This window comes from Eschrichtius robustus, chromosome 5 (assembly GCF_028021215.1).
Source record: "Eschrichtius robustus isolate mEscRob2 chromosome 5, mEscRob2.pri, whole genome shotgun sequence".
NCBI lineage: Eukaryota > Metazoa > Chordata > Mammalia > Artiodactyla > Eschrichtiidae > Eschrichtius > Eschrichtius robustus.
In genome coordinates, this window is record NC_090828.1 from 57592790 (window position 1) to 57616524 (window position 23735).

General features: G+C 44.3%; 1 pseudogene; it reads right to left on the reverse strand.

Annotated features, from left to right (window-relative positions):
* Window positions 1-17692: 17692 nt before the first annotated feature.
* Window positions 17693-18476, reverse strand: LOC137764854 (small ribosomal subunit protein eS4-like; annotated as a pseudogene).
* Window positions 18477-23735: the final 5259 nt, after the last annotated feature.

Below are 23735 nucleotides of genomic sequence, written 5' to 3' on the forward strand. Positions count from 1 at the left end.
TGTTCGCAATTATCCTCGGAAATTGCCTTCATTGGATTAAGCAGCAGCTTTGGACGCGGGTTCTGATCTTCCCTGGGCTTTTATTAAAGCTCTGAGCAGCTTTGGCAATAACAGACCTGATGGCTGTTTGTTTAAAGAGTGTTTACCAAAGAAAGGGACTGGCGGGGCATGCCGGTTGATAAACACGGACCCATCTCCTTGGGAGAATTTGCTAGGAATCGCCTGCTAGCCCAGTGGCCGGGGAGAGAGCCCTGTCAGCCAAGACACCGACCCCAGGGTTCGGCTTTCCCGGCCCCAAATTAGTCGCCGCCTCAAAGCCAGCCTTGGGCGCAGGCTGTGTTCGCAGAGGAACACCGTGCCCCTGCGTGGCCCAGCGTTCGCCCTCTCAGAGAGACTTGGATGGGGGCTAGGAGGGTAAACCTGGCCGCCTCCAGCGACCCTTGGTTCCTCCAAGCCAGACTAGGAGGAGATTTACTTATTCCTGGGACGAGGATTGCCCGCAGGGGGATTTAATGAGCCCTTTGGCGCGAGCTGAGTTGAGACGGTGACCCTGCTGTGTCCACCCCCATGCCAAAACGGTTGGGGAACCTCGGGAGATCTCCTGCTAGGTTTGGCAGCTTTGGCGGTGGGGTGGGGGCGGGAGTCTAGGCTAGGTTCCACCCTTGAGTAGAAGCTGCGGTAGGGCAGGGCTTGGCCTCAGATTTCTAAATCCAATCTCTCTCCCCTCTCCCTACGCAAGCAGCGCTGGTTTGCCGACCCTGATCTCGAGGCCTGACTCAAGTTCTCTCAGACAACAAAATCAGAGCCCCTGGGCAGAAGGCTTTGCGGAGAAGCACGAGGGATTAAAATGGGTGTTCCACTGGGGCCTCGTTACATTCCATCCCCTCACCACCACTTTTTTTTTTTTTTTTTTTAAATCATGGGCGCTTAACATTTAAGCGCTTTCCATTTGCCAGGTACTGTCAAAAGCACTTTTCACATACTAACTCATTTAATTCTCACCCCACTCTTACGAGATAGTTTCTCTTATTATCTCCATTTTACTGGGCTGCGTGATTAACACTTTTTCTAAGTGGCAGACCAGAGTTCAGACCCGCGCTGCTCAGATCCTGTTTCTGATCTCAGCCACTGGGCTAAGCTGTCCCAGAGGCTAGGCCTCAAAGAGGGGTGTGTGCGGGTACGCGGGCAGCTCCATACAAGGGAGCTGCCCTCCGTAATGGGGGGGAGGGGCGACGCCATGGGGCAGATCTGCTTTGGCGTTGACCAAACAAGAAAGAAGGACCCTAGCCTTCCTGAGCCGGCAGAAACCTGCGGCTCCGGGGACGGTAGCAGGGCCCGCAGAGGCGGTCTCGGGTGAGGAGGCCTATCCCTCACCACGCACGACCCCATTTGGGGGTCTATCCCAGGCAGGCCTTTTCCTTCTGTGGGCGGGTCCGCTTGGTGGAGGGGTGCCGGGGTCGTCACTTCGAATCCGCGAACTTCTGCTTTCTCAGGTTCAGCCCTGGCAGCGCGCTCGGCCCGGGGGACTCCGCGGCCTGGAGATGCCCACTCGGACATTCTCCGCTCCATTTCGCACACCGAGCAGGAGGACCAGGCGAGAAGGCAGCTAAGGGTGGCCCGGGGTTTCTGCGAGGGCAGCCGGGAGTAAATCCGGGCGCTGGGGAAGACAGCTCCCCAGGGGCGGGGTCTCCAAACCTGCTGCAGGGGTTGGGGGGGGGACGCCCCGCTGGGTCTCGCTCCTCCCTACTCTCCCCGAGAAGGGGGACGAAGCCTCTGGAGGAGGAGCCACGAGTGGTTCGCCGCCGCCGGCGCTAACCTAGGGGAACGTTGTTCCTGCGGTTTCCAAATGGGTTCGACCGAGGAACCAAGCTAGGAGACGCGAATGAGACCGGAATGAGGGAAAAACGCTTCAAGACTGCAGTCTCCGCAGCGACTGCTTGCACTTGGCCTTCAGCTGTATGACCCCCCTCTCCCATTCATTCCGCCAAGGCTTGTCACCCCCCTGCTGGCTGTCCAGGTCACCTGGGGGCGGGGACTGGTGCCTTGTAAAAGTTGATCACCACCACTCAGATGCCTGAGCCCAGGAATTGTGAGGGGCAGGCAATGTCTGTCCAGCTCCAGGACAGGCCACCTCTGATTGCATTGCGGACAGAGCTCTGCTGGCCCAATTGCAGGAGGCTCCCAGGGGAAAGTGAAGTGACCAGTTCAGGAAAGTGCTCAGGGGGCTCCCAGCCCCACCCACCTCCTCCCTGACCACCAGGCTGTCCACAGAGAGGCCATGTGGAAGTTTGGTCCAGAGGGTCATTTAGGAACACCCCAATAGACTTCTCGGGCCTCCCAACTCCTATTCACCCTGGGGTCACCTCTTCTGCCACATCACCTTCTTTGATTTCTTCCTCTCCTCACCTCAGAGACTCCTGTGTTCTCCTCCCTTGGACTTGGATGTCCACGCAGGGCAAGTGTTGGGTTCTTAGCTTGGGATCTGCGCAGAACAGAAGCTCAGTAAATGTTGACTGAACAAATGAATAAATGATGGGGATGGAGAAGAGGCCAAAGGCTCCTGAAGCGCCCAGGGCTGCTAATGGGAGGGATTGGGGGTGGGTTGTGGCGAGTAAAGTCTGGGTCAGGAAACATCTGCCTTAACTGTCACCCTTAATCAGAGGGCAAGGGATGGAGGGGCTCCCAGAGGCAGTGACTGACACTCAGGGTTCAGTTGGGTGTGGTCCCCAACTGGGGTGCTGTGAGGGGGGTTTCAAAGGGACTTGGGGTTAAGGGGCACTGGGCTTTCCCCTGGGCCTGGTTCTCGCCACATCCACCATCAGAGCCTCAAATTCTCTGCAGCCTTCAATCCGTCAATAAACAACCTTCTACCCACTCCGCGCCCCCCCCCGCCCCCAAATATAAAAGAAATGGTCTGGAGATTGCACAGGTCTTGTTGTCCCAGGAGGTCTCCAGATGAGAGAAAATGGGATGAGGGGGTAGGAGGCAGAGGTTTCCTAGAAATTTGACCAGCTCTCCAAGCAGAGAAAAGAGACTTAGGCACATGGAGTTGAGAGACCTGGACCCAGAGAGGCCCCTAGGACAGTGACAGATTGATGATGAAGTAGCTCTGAGGTCAGGCGGGGACAGCATCAGACTCAGGTACACTAAGGCCCAAGGTAGGTCCAGGCCTGGCGATAAGGCTGGACAGAGCTGCAATTTGAAGATAGGTCTCTCAGGCAGCGGGCTCCAGGTCTTGTGGGGAGTGGCTCCTGGGGGCAGGGGTGGGGGAGGGAAAGGAGGATAAGGTTTGGGGGTGGACAGCTATTCTGGACCTTGTCACCTGCAAGCCTCCCAACCTAAGGGCACTGTGGGGAAATCTTGCAGACTCAGGTTCTAACTGGCCTTCTCCCCTGGCGAGGGTCTTCTTCTCCTCCCACTGCTGACACTCCCCAAAAGTGAGAGGTTGTAGAGCCTAGAGGTTTGAATTCCCCCCTCTGTCACTCATTGGTGGTGTGACCACAGGCAAGTTACTGATCCTTTTTGTGCCTTAATTTTCTCATCCATAACATAGGGATAGTCCTATTGCAATGGATTGTTGGGAAGACTGTTAATATGTGTAAAGCTCACACTAGACTAGGTAGGGCCTGTCATTGGAGTAAGTTCTGTGTGTTAGTCATTTCTGTTAATAGGAAGGAGTGGGGAGTCTGTGGACCCAGACTTACTCCCTCCTTTGGCCACCCTCACCCTTCCTTGCCCACTGCTCTTCGAGCTTCCAAGGCTGAGGCCAATCTGTGGAATGCTCTGCCCCAGAGCCTTACCAGGTCCAGGCCTAAGGTCAAGGAAAGAGGATCACCTACTTCTACTGGTGCCTGGGCCGAGTCAGGCAACCAGTAGGATGGGTGGGAGACACTAGGTGCAGCCTGCACTGCTTCCAGAAAAGCAAAGCAGAAGAAAAAGACCTTATCATGAGCATAACTGTGTCCTGCCTGGGCACCACGCTAGGCATGAGGAAACCGAAGGGAAAACAAGAGGAAAAAGTAAGTCTTTTACTTCGTTTAATCCTCACAAGGATGCATTATGAACTATTATTCCTATTTTATAGCTGAGAAAACAGAAGCTGAAAGTGGTTAAGCAACTTGCCCAAGGTTATACAACTAAAACATACAGAGCCAAGATTAGAAGCCAGATGAGATGAGATGAGTCTGTCACTAGGCTGAGGTCCTCAGCAGAGTTCTGCCTCCCTTGCCCGGCCTTCTCCCCAGCAGAGTCCCTGGAAATGCTTCCTTTCGTTTGTTGCTGGGTGACATGGGAGAACCAAAGGATCAGGGAGCCCAGTCGAGCCCTGCAGGCCACATTCTGCCTCCTTTACCAACAATCTCCACATCCTCTCTAAAATTAAAGGCGTGTGATGTCGGACTCTTCCCGGCTGGAGCTCAGGTAATTGATCTATTAACCTCTCTGCATCTCAGTTTTCTCTTCTGTAAAATGGATATAATAGTAGACTTGTTTCATTTGGATTGTTGGAAGGCTTGTTCGAGAAAATAAAGCCTTTTAAAGTTTGCTGGGCACGTAGTCAGTGTTCAGTAAGTGATAACCATTGTCGTTATTTTTCCTCTCATCCCTGGCGCCTGCAGGCAGGAGAGAAGGCCGGCTGGGCTGGAGATCCGGATTGGGCACGCTCAAGTGTGTGAGACTCTTACGTCTGTTTCCCGTCGGAGCCTCGATTGCTGATTTTGAAATGTACAGGCAGGACTGGGGCTGCGCTTGGTGACCGCACAGGGCGGGTGCGCAAGACCCAGCGGGCTACAGGGGCTTGGGGCTGCCGGCGCTGGCGACACGACAGCTGGATGGGCGGTCGTCCCATCAAGCGAAGGGAAGATATTCTTAAAGCACCCCGGCCCGAGGTGCAGGGTGGGGGTAGGCGGGCCCAAGCTGGGACTAGCGCTGTTCGCCCCGCCCCAGAAGCATCCTGAGAGCCGGCAGAAGCGGACCCTGACTGTCTGCCCTTGGGGAGCCCAATGCGAGTAATCCAAGGGGACCGATGGGACATGGGGAGAGTTCCAGGTGAGGCAGAGCTGCTGACCCAGGAGGCTGGGGCCACCGGCTGTGCCAGGCAAGTGCAGGCTTAAGCTTCTGGAATCTTCTGTTGAAACCTTAGTTTCCCCCGGAGGATTTAGGGACCTCCTTAGGAGACTCCTGAAAGCCTGCAGTCAGACTTGCTCCTCGTTGGCCTTAACGAAGTCCTACCTGCAAGTGTCTCCTTAGTAGGTCGCTGGCGTTTACCACGGAGAGTGAACCCAGATGAACTCTGTGCATTAGAAACTTTCACACTTTGAAAACTGAGAAGTGGCAGGCCTCATTTGTGTTACTGGAGTCCCTGCCGCCTCTTTGGCGGGTGACCGGCAGAACTCTTGACCTCTGCCCTCCACTTGCTGCGCAAACCCGAGCTTTCCCCAGCTCGCGGGGGCCCGCGCGGTTTCTGGGAGCTGAGGGACAAAGGCGGCTGGCGAGTGGGGAAAAGATAGAGGCCCAGACCCTCAGAAACGTGGCCCTAAAAATGGCGAGGTGCCCTGCTGAGAGCACCATTCTCCAACTGGTGCGCGCGGGTCAGGATGCAGGAGCCGGCTCGCGCTGCAAGGGTCTCACGTTACCGCGAGGGCAGCGGCAAGGCTAGGCGCCCGGCGCGCGCAGAGCCCTGCCTGGTTGTCTCTACTCTTCCCGGCCGGCCGAGCGTGGCTCGCCGCAGCCTCGCAGGCCCGGAAGTGGGACAAGACCGCGGGGCCCGACCCTGGCGCTCCCGACGCGAGGAAGGTCCGTCCCTGCTGGCTTCTACTAGCTTCTGGACTCGCAGGGCCGGCGAAAATCACCGAGGGCTTCCCATCCCTCGCACAACTCTGTCTTTAGGCGTTAGCGGCCTAGCAGCGCCAGAGGATTTTTTTTTTTTTAAGACAAAGGAAAGGAAAATAAACGTTGGGTTTTGGCCCAATGGTCACTCTTGGTCCCACAGCCACCTTCGGTTCTGTCTCTCTTTTTCTTTGAAGGAACAGAAGCTAAAGAAGGTCACAGACGCGCTCCTATCCTGTAGCAACCAGGGGATGTCAAGGTTGGGTCCGCAGCCGCGTACTCAGAGGCAGCCGAGGGCTTGTTGGGAGCGGCCCTGGACTTTGCGCCTTTCGCAACTGACTCAGTTGCGCAGCGAGGGTCGGAGGAGCAGGGTAGCGGCCAGTGGCGCCGAGTGAGGATGTGGTCTCGGCAGCCGCCCAGGCAGGGCCGAAAAGGAGCCCCGGGGCAGGGCTGGCCCCGCGACGAGCTGGGCGGGGAAAGCCCGCAACGTCTTCCCGGTGGTAAATGCGCCAACCTCTGGCCCTGCCGGCCTGGTACCCGTGAACGGGGACTGGCGGTTAGAAAAGCTTTCCCGGGGATGCCCCGAAACATCCGGAGATTTTCTGCAAAGTGCTGGCCCCTCAGACGTTGCTCTAAGGAGAGCGGGGCCTCACGTTTCCAAAGAGCCGGGACACTGGAGGGGTTTTTCTGTAACGTGCCACCGATTTCTAACGGGCGGACCTGAACGTCACACAGCCCCAAGGGCCTCCGTTTTTGTGGGCGGGCAGATGCGTCCACACGCGCCTTCCACCGCATGGCAAAGTGTCAGTAGAAGTTGGGACTCTGGCGACGCCCAGGGTCTCCGTCTAGCTGCTTTTCTAAAGTTCATTAGTAAACGAAGACTTGGACTATTGAAGCTCAAGTCCCCGAAAGAGCGCCTGCCCCTGGGGTGCGCTCCCCCTCCGTCTTCCTCCCTCGGCCTTCTGCCCCACCGTTAGTGGCGGCGCTAAGATCCTTGTACCAAGTCCAGGCCAGCACTACGGAGAGCTCTAGTGAAACAGCGTGGGCTTGAGAGGGGCCCCGGGGAACCCCTTGGGCCAGTCTGCAGCCCCCGCCTCCACATGCATCATTTATTTGCTCTGAGACCTTGGGTAAGTTACTAGACTTTTCTTTGTGTCTTCTCTGTCTACCTCAAAGGGCGGGGGGATGTTCTAAAGATTTCACGAGTTATTTCATGTCACACAAAAAAGTAGTGTGGGGCTTGCTTTTAGAAGGCATTCCACAAAGCACGCATCAGCGCAAACCCAAGGTCCTCTCTCTCCTACACTAACACACAGGCAGGATGAGACCCAGTGGACTCAGGATCTGTGGGTATGAAGTGCTGCAGAGGAGTGGGTGCTCAAAGGTAGGCCAGTGGGCTTAAAAATGCCAGGCCTGCTTTGGCTGAACCGATTTGAGAAAAATTCCTTTCCACTTCCATAACTCAAAGTGCCAGGTTTGTGGTCTTCCCTGGTGGTGCGGTGGTTAAGAATCCGCTTGCCAATGCAGGGGACACAGTTTCGAGCCCTGGTCCGGGAAGATACTGCAGGCGGCGGAACAGCTAAGCCCATGCGCCACAACTACTGAGCCTGCGCTCTAGAGCCCGTGCTCCGCAACAAGACAAGCCACCTCAATAAGCCCACGCACTGCAATGAAGAGTAGCCCCCGCTCGCAGCAACCAGAGAAAAGCCCATGCGCAGCAACGAAGACCCAACACAGACAAAAAAAAAAAAAAAAGTCCCACGTTTGTGCCTTTCAGGTCCCTGTTTGTTGTGAAACTCCTCCTTCCCACCCCCTACCACTGCCTATCTTAAAAGTTAAGGCAACATTTGCCACTCCCACCTTTCAGAAACCCATTTCCAAGGGCAAAGAATAGCAATGGATAAATCTCTCTTTCTAGATAGCCCAGTGAAAATAATGCGGGCTTAGAAGTAATGTCTTCTGACCTCTGCCACTCTACAATGTAGTGGATTCTACACTCTGATTCTTAATTTCCTGTAAAATGGGGATGATAATAATAATGCTTCTTTAAAGGATCTTCATGAACGTTAAAGGAAATAATCTATTTGAAGCATTTTACACTGGCAACCCAGGAGGATAGAGCCAATAATTCACTGAAAACAATAACACCAACAATAACCCCCCCCCCCAACAAAACCTAAGCAAAGAGGAGAAACGCCACAAGACATACATTTCCACTACAGACTGATTAGAGCTTATTTTCATTCAGGTTGAGAGCTCAACAGAAGAAAAGTTCAATCCAGTTTCAGGGAAGGGGTTCAGGACACTCAGATGAGAAGGGACAACTGTGCCCAGTTTGCCACTTTAAAATTCAAGACAGGTCCCTATCAAGCCGAGGGATATTTTTCTGTAAACACATCTTAGTTTCTCCAGTATCAATGTAGGAAATTGTCATGTATTAGAGGAGGGCTGCAGATAAAACACAGTCAAACATGATATAACTGCAGAGTTACTCCAAATATGCTGACGTGTACTTTTAAAACAGGGAGAAAACCCAGAACTATTTTTTTTCTCATGCTATCAACTATAGAAGTGAATATTTGTATTGCTTTTCATTTTAATGTCTCTTTCCCCCACATAAATGTATATCTATTTTGCATTTATATACGTGCAAATTTCCACTTTGTGTGAAGGGTTTTTTAATTAATCAAATCATTGAACTCTTAAATTCATGGTTTCTGTTCAAAATCAGAGATAACAAAGATTTTTTTCTCTGTTCTTCACATAAAAAACCCCAGCAAAATAGAACTTATCATCTCTAGTTAATTTTGTAAAAGCTATTTAGTTATTCTTTGGGTTGTGCTTTCCATCCTCTTAAAAATATGAACCAATCAATTATATTAGCCATATGGCTTGATCATGACAGCTAATTTCCATTTCATAATGTAATTGTTGTTTAAACACTGACGATTTATTAGTCAAGGTGTTTAGAAAAGTTCTCTCTGGCTCTATCTTTTTAAAATGATGATTGAAATAACTATAAAAACTCAAAGTCATTAGACTATTAGTTTTCATGGTTTTAGATTCTGTGGCTCCTCCACATAAAATATCTCCAAGGAGAATCTTCCATTTGCTCTGTGGTCCTGGAACTCACAACATGGACATCCAGGACAGCTTTGTTTTCTTTGCCAGACACAGGCTTTGAACAGAGAGAATTTGATGTAATGGGAGGGGCTCACCGAGCTCCTCAGTTATGTTGGACATGAGTGCTGGTTGGAAAGGCTGTGCAGTCACACATTACTGCTAACAAAACATGTCATCCTTCAATGTTCTTAATGCTTTGTCCATTAAATGTACTCCCTCACGTAAATGGCATTGTATTTAACTGGTAAACAGATGTTCACCACTATCGTCTCAGAATTAGAAAGCTGTGGTTTATGGTTTGCTTTAAGCTCTGGGTTTCTTATTTCCCTGAGTATTTTCCAGAGTCATTTCTGTTTTTTTCCCCTACCCATCTGAGTTTTGGTTCTACTGTGACCTTATTCTTGGTTTAGGGATCAAATGCTCCCACCATTGTAATACACATCTTATGGGCCTCTACAAATATTCGCATATAATACATTAAAGAAAGATGTAGAACATAACACTAAAACATGCCATATTTAAAGTAATTTGGCTTTAATACAGTCTGACTTTGAGGGTATGGTTTTAATGACCTGTTCTATATATTCCTTAGTTGAAAATATAAGAAACTCACCTTGTCAGCCTGTCTCCTAGAACAGCGGTCCCCAACCTTTTTGGCACCAGGGACCGGTTTCGTGGAAGACAATTTTTCCACAGACGAGGGGCGGGGTGTTGGATCAATCTGTAATGCCAGCGATGGGGGGGATGGTTCAGGCGGTAATGCGAGCGATGGGGAGCAATGGGGAGCGGCAGATGAAGCCTCGCTCGCTCGCCCGCCGCTCACCTCCTGCTGTACGGCTTGGTTCCTAACAGGCCGCAGACCGATACTGGGGGTTGGGGACCCCTGTCCTAGAAGATGGGATTTAAATGCCAGATGGATAGCTGGTCTATTAATAGGCAAAAAGATTTGACTGTAAGTCAGCTGAGGAAATGTGAAACATTTTTGTAAGCTACCCTACTCTCAATTAACTAGAAATTTTAAAAACTTACATTAAGGTCATATATTTCCTTATAGTTATTTATCATCTATTCTTGATTGTATTTTCTGATAAAGACATCCCATTCAGGTGTGCCTCATTGAAAGTATTTGTTAAGAGCTTGAGTGGGTTTTGCAGATCTTAGCTCTTAAGAAGAGGTGTTTATCTTGAGGGCCTTCCTTCATCATTGCCTGATTATTGGACCACAGGTGGGTGGATGGGCTTAGCATTAGACCTCTGCTCTCAGAATGATGAACTTGCTACCACTTTATCAAGAGAACTAAGACCCCTTCCCCAAAGGTCTGCTGTTATGTGGTACAATAATAATAAGTAATACAATAATTAAGCTGAGAGTGGCTAACAGTGCCTTGTAATAGTAGGTGCTCAATCATTATTGAGCATGGGTAGATATCATAGACCTTTCATTTGTTCATGCTATCATTATTTCTTTAATAGACATCATTGAAATATAACATCCATAAAGAAAGTGTATTTATCTGTCCTTCTGTTGTTTGACATTTAGGCTATATCCAGTTTTTGGCTATTTTGAATAATGCTGCTATGAACATTCTTGTATATGTTTATTGGTGCATGTATCTGTGCTTTTCTGGTGAGTATGATACCTAGGATTGGAATTGCTGGGTTATCTTAGGGTTATCATATATTATTATTGATTTCACTTCCTGGTAAGGATTATATCATAATCTTCCAATGGCATCCCATCTAACTCAGGATAAAAGTTAATGGCCTTACAATTACTTACAGAGCCCTAAAAAATTTGGTCCTGACACTAGTCTCTTTCTTGCTGCCTCTACTGCAGCTAAGGTTACCTGCATGCTGTTCCTAGAACATACTAGGCCTGCCTCCCAGTTAGGGCCTTTGCCTTTGCCACTTCTCTTTGCCTGGTAGCTCTTCCTCCAAATGTTTGCAAGGTTCCTCCCTTACCTCCCTCACTTGACTCAAATGTCACCTTCTCAGTAAGGCCTTCCCTGACCAGTCAGTTAAAGCTGTACCCCTCCTTATTACTCTATATACACTCCCCATTATTCTTCTTTGCTTTCTGCTTTTCCATAGCATTGATTTGTTTTTGGTTTCCTCCCACTAGAAAGTAAACTCTACGAAGGCAGGAGTTTTTGTCCATGTGATTTTTCCTCTTCACTGCTGTATCTGCTGCTATATCAACAGCATGCTAGTTCTAGAAGAGTGTCTGACAAATAAATAGATGCTCAATAAATAGCTATTGAACTAATAAGTCAATGGATGAGAAGAGGAGGCCACGATGGCCTCAAGCTGCTGTAAAAGAGGCAGAAAATCTGGCTGTTGGTTCCTGCTGTGCCTGTAATTGACTCTGTGACCTTGGGCAAGTCACTGCCAGCTCCCTTGTTTGTCAGATGGGGATAATAAACCCTGCCTCTATCCAGGACTGTTAAGTGGATCGAGATAATGTGGGTGAAAGTGGTTTCTGAAGTTTAAAGTCTTTATCAAAGTAGATATTTCCATTTGGCACACAAGAGGCTCCAAGAAAAATGAGTTAAGATGATAAAACAAATAAGGATTGTATACTGAGAGCATAGCTTTCTTTTCCCTCTTGTGTCTTATGAAGGTTAGTGCATGTCATAGTTCAACTGCCTCTTACTAATTGATGTGTCTTTCTTCTGAGTAGAGACTGGAGTTTGAGAGGTCCTGCAGGCATCTGAGTCTGAAACCTCCACTCATGGGTAGGGCTAGGAATTCTAAAGAAAATCCAGGTTTAGCTTGAATGATGAGAGCAGTAATAAGTTTGTTCATTTATTGAGTGCTCAATATGCCAGGCAAATGGTGTTTTGCATCTATTAGCTCATTAATCATCATAACATCCCTTTGAGGTACTGCTACTACTCTCCATTTCACACATAGGGAAAATGAGGCAGAAAAACATAAAGTAACTTCACCAAGCTTGACAGGTAGGCCAGGATTTGAACCCAAATAGTCAGGTTCAGGGCTGTAGTAAATACCTCTCTGCTCTGCTGCCCAAGTTCTAGTAGCCTTCTGGGTGTCCCTGCTGTATTGTAGGAAGCCACAAGCTAAGTCCATGACAGGAGGACTCTCCTCCTTGACAAGCTTACACAAGAGGCCAGGACAGAGTGGGTGCTGTCTGAAGCTGCTGGTGAGAACACTGCCGTATACTGTGTAATTATTTGAATTAGGAAGACAGCCATGTACGCAATTGAAAATAAAAACCATTTGAAGCATAGTAATACTTTTCAATGCTATTTGTCAGTGGATTAAGTAATTTGATTGGCAGAAAAAAATTATCATCAAAAATGGTAAGTGCAATGGACTGAAACACACCAAATATGTTTAAATATGTGAGTTCATCCTAATAATACAGAAAAAGTCCCAAACTAATTGGTTATCATTGAAGAATGGTAGAGAATTCGTTGTTTAAAAAATTGGTAAATAAAGGGAAATAAGAATTTATTCTGGTTTTTTTTTTTATATTAATTGTACCACGGGGTAACAAATAGTAGATGAAAAAAGTTTCTTTTTATGGAAATATCTCAACACATAAATGAAGACAGAATAGAATTGGAATATCACCATTTTGCATCCCAAAATGAATGAACGATCTAGGCATTGAGCCTCAACAGTGTTGACATAAGAAAAAGAGACAGACATTATGTGCCTCCTGATGGAAGAACACAATTCAAATAAAAGGTAGTTTTGCTAAAAAAAAATTGAACTGGAATATGATTAAGCTCCTAGATCCAAAGAATAATTTACAGTAAATACAGTGGACAGAGGAATATGTTAAATAATGCATCAGCAAAGTCTAATCTGTGGGAAATTTTAGAAGACAAACAATCCAATTTATTTAACAAAAACATTGCAGAGAATAAAAGAAAAGGAGGGGGAACCTTTGAATTAAAAGATACTCAAAAGACATATTAGCTGATTGTAATATGCATACTTATTTGGATCCTGGTTTGAACAGACAAACTGAGCAAAATAATTTGTGACATTGTTCAGACAATTAGAAATTTGCACATTGACTGAATGTTTAATGATATTAAAGTACTACTGTTTTAAAAATAAATGTAATAGCATTTTACTTAGGTTTAAAAAGAGTCCTTATGTTTTAGAGATACATACTGAAATACTTATGGATGAAGTGATATGATGTCTGAGATTTGCTTCAAAATAATATGGGAGGAGGGGATAGATGTGTATGGAGATGAAACCGGATTGGCCATGAGCTGATAATTATTGAACTGAGTGATGGGTACATCTAATGCTTTAGTGAATGTATGAAATTCTGCATAATAACAGAATGTTCCAAAGTGCTGGCAGAGACTGAAAAATATATTGTGTTTATTTGACTCTTCTTGTGGCTAAAATGAAAAGGCTTGACAATACCCAGATTGGTGAAGATATGAAGCAATTGGAAATGAAATCTTATGCGTTGTTGGTGGGAATGTAAAATCACATAACCACTTTGGAAAACTGTTTGGCAGTTCTGTATAAAGTTAAACATGTACCTACCCTATGAACCAGCTATCTCATTTCTAGATATTTACCTAAAAGAAATGAAAACATATGTCCATAAACACATTTAAACAAGAATGTTTGTAGCAGCTTTATTCACAATAGCCAGAAATTAGAAATAACCCAAATATCTATTAATAGGAGAATGGGTAAACAATGTGTGGTATATTTATACAATGGAATACTACTCAGCAATATGTAGGAAAAGACTACTGATAGAAGCAGTAATATGGCTGAATCACACAGACATGATGCTAAAAGACATGAATAAAAGGAGCCAGACACAGAAGAATCTATAGTGCATTTTTTCTTTTATATGAAGTAGTGATAGAAATCAGAAAAGTGGTTGCCTCTGGGAAGGGGCTTTGACTGAGAAAGGTAGGAGAGATCTTTATTGGTGTGGTGGTTACAGGGGTGTATATGTTTGTCAAAATTCATTGACCTGTGTACTTATTATCTGTACATTTCACTGTGTGTAAATTATACTTCCATTTAAAAATATTAAATAAAAATGAGGTCACTAAGTGGTTCAGGCAACCCCTTGTCTGGTATGAGGCATAGAGGCAAAGCTGTCTATTGTTCTAGCACAGCTGCTACAGCTTCAGCCTGGTTCAGGCTCCAAGTTTTGGTTCAGGCTCAAAGTTTTCTTTCTCGGAGTAATTGGTCAAGTAGGCCCCAAAGAAACAGTCATTTAACAGTTTGGTTAAGTTCTAGCTGAAGGTCAAAGGCAAGCGATTTTTAGGTATCTAAAAATCAGCAGAAACCAGACAATGTGAGGCACAAACATTAAAGGTCTGGAGTTGGGAGCAGGAGGCTGGGCATTCAGCTCAGCTGTGCTAGGATCTGGCTAGTGTTTGTCTTGCCATGGACAAGGCACATCACTTTTCTGGATCTCAGTTTCTTTCTTCCCCAAATGAAGGAACTGTGTAGAACTGTCCTTGGGGCACCTGTCAGATCTAACATTCTGAGACTCTGTAGAGCTTTATCTTTCCTACAGAGCCTTCCCTGGGATAGTCTAGAAATTCCCAGACTGAACTCAACTTTTTCTCTAAATCTGTTCCTCTTCCTGCATTCTTTTTCTCAGCTTCTCAGTACCACTATTGTGCATTCATTCCTTCTGCAGACGTTTATTGAGCCCATGGTGGGTTCCAATGACTGCTCAGTGAACAAAGAGACAAAATCTCTGCCCTGAAGAACCTCATATAGTCTAGTGGGGGGAAATAGATGGTAATAGAATTGTATAATGTGTTATAAGAGCTATAGAGAAAGACGTAGCTGGGAAAGAGGATAGGAAATGTTGGTAAGGATGATGTAGTTTTAATAGGGTGGCCAAGAAATACCTCACTTGGGAAGTGACACTAGGTAGATACCTGGAAACTGTCCCTAATCCACCCCTATTGGACACACCCCCCACCATGCCCAACCATCTTCTGAACCTTCCAATTTCACCATGTAATAATATTTCTCAACTTAATTTCTTCCCCTAACTGCTAACACTCAGGTTCAAGCCCTTATCATCTCCTCTCTGGATTAGTACCGTAGTCTCCTAACTACTCCCTGCCTCCTGTCTTGTCTCCTGAAATAAATTTTCTACAAAGCCATGCCAGAGTTATCTGAAAGGCATATGTGACCATGTCATTCTCCTGCTTAAGACCCAACAATGGCTCCCTCCTGCCAGCCAGGTAAAGCCTGGATGCCCTGATGAGGCATTTAAGCCTTTTGTGGTCTGGCTCCTAGTGTCCTCTCCAGCCCCATCTCTCACCCATGCTGGCCTTGACAGCTCTGTCACAACGTAGAATTTCCCCCTCCATACACAACACAACACAACACAACACAACACAGCACAACACACCACAACACCAGAGTGCCGACGTCTCTCTTTACATGCCAGTGTAAGTCCTATTTTTATTTTAAGATCCATTTTATTTATTTTATTTTATTTTTTTGGCCGTGCCTCACAGCTTGCAGCTTAGTTCCTCGACCAGGGATCAAACCCGGGACCACGGCTATGAAAGCGCTGAGTCCTAACCACTGGACTGCCAGGAAATTCCCTTAAGGTCCATTTTAGTAATCACTTCCTCCAGATGATTTCCAAATTCTGCATCTTAGCCCATGTTGACTGCGTGCCCCTCCTCTGTGGTCCCATGACACCTTGTACACATCTTTTTTTAAATCGCTTTACTTGCCACATTGTTCTAAAATGATCTGGAATGGCTCTGTTTCCCCTACTAGATTATGAACTTCCTGAGCATAGGACCATGTCTTATTCATTTCTGTAATCTTGGCTGCAACCAAACATAAATCAATGACTTCATTTGGGTTCTGATCCTCCCAATCCCTCCCCTTCACTGATCGCAGTAAGCCAACCATGATGATTTATGACTTGTGACTGAAAGACAGAGATGGGAAATAGTCCCATTTCAAGGCTGATTTCAACTCAAGTTAATTACCAGAGAGTTACAGATTCTTAGACTTAGGAGAGCAATTCCAGGTAATCTAGTTCCACTACCCACCTGGCACTTGGAGGCCCTTCTTCAACATTTCTACAAGTTGTCGGGTTATGGAGTCCTTCAAGTGTGGTGTAATGGTGCTAGGAGTGTGAGGAAACCTCAGTTCACTGGAGGCTTCCTCTTTCTACCCTCCTCTTTCAGGATGTTGTGTGAGAAAATAATGAAGTAAGAAGTTATTTGTATTAGAACACACGTCTCTACGTACATGTGCACACACATACACAGGATACGTTTAAACCTGTAAATTGCTTAAGATGATGAACAGCAGGCTATTACCTAAAATGTTAAACATAAGTTAGGGACTGAGATAGTACTCAGAGAGAAGATTATTTGTAATTTGAAGTTAAAACCATCTGTCAAATCAAGAGGCTCAGAGTCAAAAGCATATGGGTAGGTAGACTCCATAGATGGACGGCAGGGGACAAGAACCCACCTGGGCAAGGGACTGCCAGCTGGAACCGGCACTCTGGGCACCAGTCTAGCTCTACAAGAAGAAGAGGGGACTGAGCTTGAAGCAGAAGCTTCAGGTACCACTTTGTCTCAGAGTTTTGTGAGGTACACCTTACTCACTTATGCATATCTGAGTTGAACTCAATGTGCTCGAGCTGCTTAACCTTGCATTTTACATGAGTGAAGAGGTTCTCTATCCTTATCTTTTATTTTTTATTTTTTGCCTGCTGACCTTGTAGGAAATAGAGATTTATCTGTGGGTGAGCAGAATAACAAACTCAAAGAATTCTTTAAATTCTGTCTTTGCCACTTGTTCTTAATTCTAAGTAGTTTGGGGGTAACAGCTATTACAAAGGAAGATATTAAAATGTTTAAAATTGGAAAACTTATACTTTGTCCAGAAGTCATTCAGTCCATCCTGGTATAGTCTTTTTGGTGGCTATTCTCTTGGTTGAGTTGAAGTCTGTCTTTCTATGGCTTCCACTCATTGATCCTAGTTCTAACCCAGGACCACATGGAACAAATCCAAATGATCTGTCACATTATGGTCCCTGAATATTCTGAGGCAGTTTGCTTGTGAGATCAGAAGTCACTGAACTCATGAACATTGTGTGCTTAGCACAGTGCTGGCTCACGGTAGCGCCTCATAACTAGTAGCCGTTATTACTAGTTGTACTATCACACTGCCTGTGAACCATTTCTTCCTTCATAAGACAAGCCCTTTTAGGAAAGTCGTTCACTGATGTCATAGAATTAATCAAAACAGAGGTCCCCACTTAATTACATCAATAATTTTACTGTAAATGTCAGACACCAGGGCGCTGGGCAACTGGAGATGTCCTTCCTCTACCCTCGACTACCTGTACCTTACCTTCATTAAGTAGCAAATCATCCTTGAAGACTTGGCTCAAGTTATGTCCTCTTTGAATCTCTTTCCCCCCCTCCAAGGAGAACTGACCACTCCATTTCCTCCCTTGATTTGAGACTGAATACTGTCTGTATTTCTTTTTGATTCCCCTCATTGCCCCCCACTATCTAGAATACTGAACTACTCTTGGAATCTGTGGTGTCAAGCAGAATGCCTGGAACATAGCGTGTGATAAATATTTATTAAAGGAATGATAACATTTGGGGGTATCAGGTTATACAATATTTATTCACTCAATAGTCATGCCATATTATCTTTACTTAAGTACAAAGACTTTTCCAATCATGTCACTTAGAGATCATTTCACCCACTGCTCACCCACCCACCCACTGGGCCACCAGTCTCTTGTCTCTCTCTTCAGCAATGATGAGGTGGATATCTTTTCCTTGGGGAAGAGAAATCCATATTTTTTTGGCTTTGCCAATAACAAAAATGTTGGGGAGCCAGGTGGCAAAGTTGTTGCCATTGGCATTTTTCACAGGAACCACATCAAAAGAACCAGTGTGTCTCTCTCTGTTGGTGATCATACCAGTTCTTCCCAGGTTAGCACCTCTGGTCACCAGACACAGGGTACCAGTGTCAAACTTGAAGAAGTTGGTGGTTTGCCACTTTCCAAACCAATCTGAATGGTGTTGTTCACTTTGATGAGGGAATCAGGGTAGCAGATTGTGCAAGCATTATGGGTAACCAGATGAGGGATTCCTTTTGTGCCCACAGAGATTTTTCTCCCTTTGCACAACTTGTACTTGGCCTTAAGTGTAATACGATGAACAGCTAAGCCACCCTTGGTGTCATAGATCAGATGGAAATTCTCTCAGTCTTGTCAATGCTGATGACATTCATAAATTCAGCAGAGTAGGTTATATCATTTTGGACCTTGCCATCAATCTTAATGAACTGCTGCATGCAGATCTTTGCTTCATCTCCTGTTAGGGCATACTTAAACCTGTTCCTTAGGAAAATGATGAGAAGGAGACATTTTCTCAGCTTGTGGGGACTTGTAGATGGGCAAGGAGCAAACACACTGACCAGTTTATCCACCATCCAATGCTTTGGAGCTGCTACACTCTTCAGATGCTTCTTGGGACCAAGGTCCATGGCATGAAAAGAGGACCACCTTCTTCCAGTGCACTGATAAAATAGCTAAGGTATAAAATTTTTAGAGCTGGATGGAAATTTTAAAGATTTCTCCATGCCTCATTCCTCCATTTCAGTGGTTCTCAACCTTGACTTCATATTGGAAAGTACTGGGCAGTTTTAAAAACTCCTGAGGACTGAGTCCTACCCACAAAGATTCTCATGTAATTAAAGAATTACATGTGTGTAATTACCCAGAAACCTGGCAGCTTAAAACGCCAACTGATTTATCATGTCTGTGATTCTGAGGAGCAGGGCAGGGCTCAGCTGGGTAATTCCTCAGTTCCAAGTGACATTGCTTGAGGTCACTCAGAGGTAATCAGCTGGAGGTTAGGCTGCTCTGGAGGATCAAAGACAGACTCACTCACATGTCTGGCTCCTGCAGGGATTCTTGGACATCAGGATCAGCCAGGTCTGTCAACCAGAGCACCTACACGTGGCCTCTCCTGTGAGGGTCTCAAGGCATTAGGGCTAGGACAGCTTCCTCCCCCTCCTCCTTCTTATTCCTCTGCCTTTCCCTATTCTTTTCTTTTTTAATATATGACATCATTTGCCATTTTTCTTGGTTTTTTTGTGGTAAAATATACATAACATAAAATTTACCTTTTAAACCATTTTAAAGTTTCATTACGTACATTCACAATTTAGTACAATCATCTGTCTATTTCCAAAATTTTTTAATTGCCTCAAACAGAAACCCTGCACCTACTAAGCAATAACTCCCCATTCCCCATTCCTCCTTCCCCTCAACCCCTCTACTTTCTGCCTCTATGAATTTACCTATTCTAGGAACATCATATAAGTGGAATCATACAATATTCATTCTTTGTGTTTGGCTTAGCTCACTTAACATAATGTCTTCAAGGTTCATCCATGTTGTAGTATGTGTCAGAACCTCATTTCTTTTTATGGATGATTACTATTCCATTGTATACATGCCACATTTTGTATATCCGTTCATCTGTTGATTGTCGTTTGGGTGGTTTCCACGTTTTGGCTTTTGTGAATAATGCAGCTGTAAACATGACTGTACAAATATCTGTTCAAGTCCCTGCTTTCAATTCCTTTGCGTATATACCTAGGAGTGGAATTGCTGGACCATTTGGTAATTCTATGTTTAGCTTTTTAAAGAGCCATCAAACTATTCTCCATAGTGGCTACACCAACTTTACGTTCCTATAAGCAGTGCATGAGTGTCCCAATTTCTACACATCTTCACCAACATATTTTATTTTCTGCTTTTAAAAAATAGTAATTTTCCTAATGGGTGTGAAGTGGTATTTCATTGTGGTTTTGATATACATTTTCCTAATGACTAGTGATGTTGAACATTTTTTGATATGCTTATTGGCCATTTGTATATCTTCTTTGAAGAAATGTTTATTCAAGTCTTTTGCCCACTTTTAAATTGAGTTATTTTGTTTTTGCTTTTATATTTGGACTTCTTACATGCCAGCTCATGGTGTTCAGAAAGAGGATTCCAAGAGACCTAGGTGGAAGCTGCAAGACTTCTTATGACTTAGCTTCAGAAGTCCTAGGACCTCACTTCTGCCGTATTTTATAGGTCACACAGGCCATCAAAGTCAGCCCAGATTCCAGGGGAGGGCTAGCAAAAAATGTGTGGCCATCTGTAATCCAACAGAGTACAATATTAAAATTAACTAAAACAATTCAATTGTTTGAATAGCAATAACAATAATAATGAATGCTGCTACAACTTTGGATTAATACGGCTTCTTTTCTCCTGAGGTCTTGAAGTGCTTTCACCCATAAAAACCTTCACCATGGGATTTTTACACATTTTAGAGATCTTTAATTATGATATAGAGCACAGTTACTTGATTTTTAAAATCACTTAGCTGACTTGCTTTTATAATGATGGGATGAGGCAGGAGACTTGGGTTTCAATTTGGGCTCTGTCATTAACTGGCTGACTGGCCTCTCTTGGGGGATGAGCTAGATGTCCTCTAACTTCTTTTCTAGCTTGGATACAGTATTGTTTTTAAGAAGGAAGATGAATTGATCAAGAATTAGGATGTAGAAAATGTCTAAGTACAGGGCAATTTGTTGCCTAGAAAGATTCCCATGTGTCATTTATTCACTATGACAGAGAAGTTACTTCAGCTTAATGACAATTATTATAGTAAGATTTAAAAATAGTATCAGCAAACGTACATACACAGTTATGATAGGAGCTGAAGAGGGGCTGAAGAAATGTCTTGGAGCCTTGAGGCAGAAGGGCAAGAGGATAAGACATAGAGCAGTTCACAGGTCAGCCAGGTGCAAAGGAACAAGGAATATGGCTTTCTAGATCAAAGTCTTTGTCTAAGAGTGGTATAAAGCAAGAATATCTGCAAACAATGGCTAAATCCATAGGACAAAATATGCAGCAATAGGGTAGTGTTGGGGTGAGAAGAAAAGGCACCGAGCATTTGTAGTGTGTGTCTTTTATATGCCAAGTGCAGGGCTGGTTGTTTTATACTGAACTCATTTAAAAAATTTTTTTTATTGAAGTATAGTTGATTTACAGTGTGGTGTTTAGTTTCTACTGTACAGCAAAGTGACTCAGTTATATATATATATATATATATATATATATATATATATATATATATATATATATATACACACACACACATACACATATATAATTTTTCATATTCTTTTCCATTATGGTTTATCACAGTATACTGAATATAGTTCTCTATGCTATACAGTAGGATCTTGTTGTTTATCCATCCTATATATAATAGTTTACATCTGCTAATCCAAAACTCCCAATCCTTCCCTTCCACATCCCCCCCTCTTTGGCAACCACAGTCTATTCTCTATGTCTGTGAGTCTGTTTCTGTTTTATAGATACGTTCATTTGTGTCACATTTTAGATTCCACATATAAGTGATATCATATGGTTTGTCTTTCTCTTTCTGACTTATTTCGCTTAGTATGATAATCTCTAGATCCATCATGTTGCTGCAAATGGCATTATTTCATTCTTTTTAATGGCTGTATACTGTACTCATTTGATTTTCACAGGCAACTGCATAAGTAAGCATTACTTTCCCCTACTTCCTGTTTTACAAATGAGGAAACTGACGCTCAGCATTCTGCGCATGGTCCCACAGCTAAAGGCCTTGGAGATACCAAAGCTCATGTTTTTCCTGCATCAAGCTGCCTGCAATAAGCCATGACACCATATTTACAGGAGAACACTATTTGGAAAAACTTTTTATTAGTAGACACAGTCTTCCCAACCTTAGAATGTAATCACCATCAGTTTTATAGCTCCTCTTTGAAAATGAAGAGAATATATTTTCTCAAGCTTGATTTGGAGGATCACTCACTAGCTGTTTCTGATTACTTGCAAAATTCTCCACTATCATCTGATTACTTCATGTGGAGAAAAATGATCCTTAATAGAAGAGATAATTTTAGTAATTTAAGTAAGTTAGTTCTTTAAAAAGTATGAAATTTATGGGTGGATCTCAAGGACATTTGTACTGAGTCTTGAGCAGATGAGTTTCCTGTTCTTCCCCTATGTGGAGAGGACCCCTGCTTTGTATTCCTGCAGGATCTCAGGCCTATAGGTTTTCATAGCTCTCCCCTAGGGCAAGGGGCTTTTATTTCTACCCTTTTCGCAGAAGCAGTGGATCTTTGCCTGGGTCCCTGCATGGGAGGCTTTGCTACTCTCTTTCTGCCCCTTAGCTTCTCAAAGGCTTTGCTTTATATGAGAGAAGGTTGTGGGGAAGTGGGCTGTGATCAGTGGGAGACGATCATTACCTGCAGTACCTGAGCCCCCAAAGGGGACTCTCTCCTTCCTCCTGCTCTTCCCTCAATCTTTCTTGTGATCACCTGGTGGATAAGAGCTTGGGAATAAGTGCAATGTTCCTTGAAGAAGTCTGGGGTTCCCATTTATTCTAAACTGATACACCAGCCCACATTTGGCCTTTAAGAATTTGTTAAAAGTTTAGCTGTTTTCTTCTTACCTACCTTAATGGTGGCCATTCCTTCCTTCCATGCTGTGCCAAAGGTAAATTTTATATGTTCTCTTTTTTCCTTGGAGGGCTTTTTCACTCTTTGGAATTTAGTTCATTTAGTTGCCTTGTGGACTCAGGTCTCTAATGGATTCAAAAAATTATGATTTTGTAAATTATCTGGCTTTTTCTTGTTCTTAGGATAAGAGTGATGTTCCCTTGAAGCTTTATAGATCCTAAGCAGAACTGGAACTCTAGATGGTATTTTAAAAATCCTCTGTATTATGGAAATTTTCAAACGTTTAAAGAGGTAGAGAGAAGAGTAAGTACTCACCACCCAGCTTCTGCAAGAATTTATCACTGACATTCTTCCATATCAATACTTACACACCTACTTCATTATTTATTTATTTTTTAAAATATTTATTTATTTATTTATTTATTTATTTATTTATTTATTTATTTATTTATTTATTTATTTATTTTTGGCTGTGTTGGGTCTTTGTTTCTGTGCGAGGGCTTTCTCCAGTTGTAGCAAGCGGGGGCCACTCTTCATTGCGGTGCGCGGGCCTCTCACTATCGTGGCCTCTCTTGTATAGTATTGTATAGTATCAAAATACTTTAGTTTATATAACCATTCCCACACTGATGGCTAGTTATCTCTAACTAATAATAATATTGCGTCAAACATTTTTTCGTACATATTTCTTTGTGTTCCAGTTTATTATTTGGGATGGATTCCTAAAAGTGAATTCAATGGGTCAAAGGTTATGCATATTTTACATTTTGATAGATAATGTCAAATTATTGTTCAAAAAATCTGTACCAATTATATTCCCACCAAACATTGTATGAGTGGCACCAAAAATCTTTACGTAACTTAAAAATCTGAAGCTACTTACTCTAAAGAAAATGATAAAGCAATTAAGTTTCCAGTTTGATCTACTGAAAGACACCATAAAAGCCTATTTGTCATTTAAAAAGAAGGAAGTAAACATTGGTCTTTATTCTTTCAGTCTAGTATTTACAGCTGAAGCTATTTGCTATTTAAATGCAATTCACCAAAATTTAGTGCTTACCACATGAACAACACTTCTGTTTTCTATTAGCTCCCTATCCTTTTATATCAGTGACTTTAGTAATGGCTCTGATGATATAGGTCATAAGTAAAGAATGTGCGTAACTCTTGGCATTAAAGGAAAAGTGGCTAAATGACATTCTGTAGCTTCCAGTTTAAAAAAAGAGA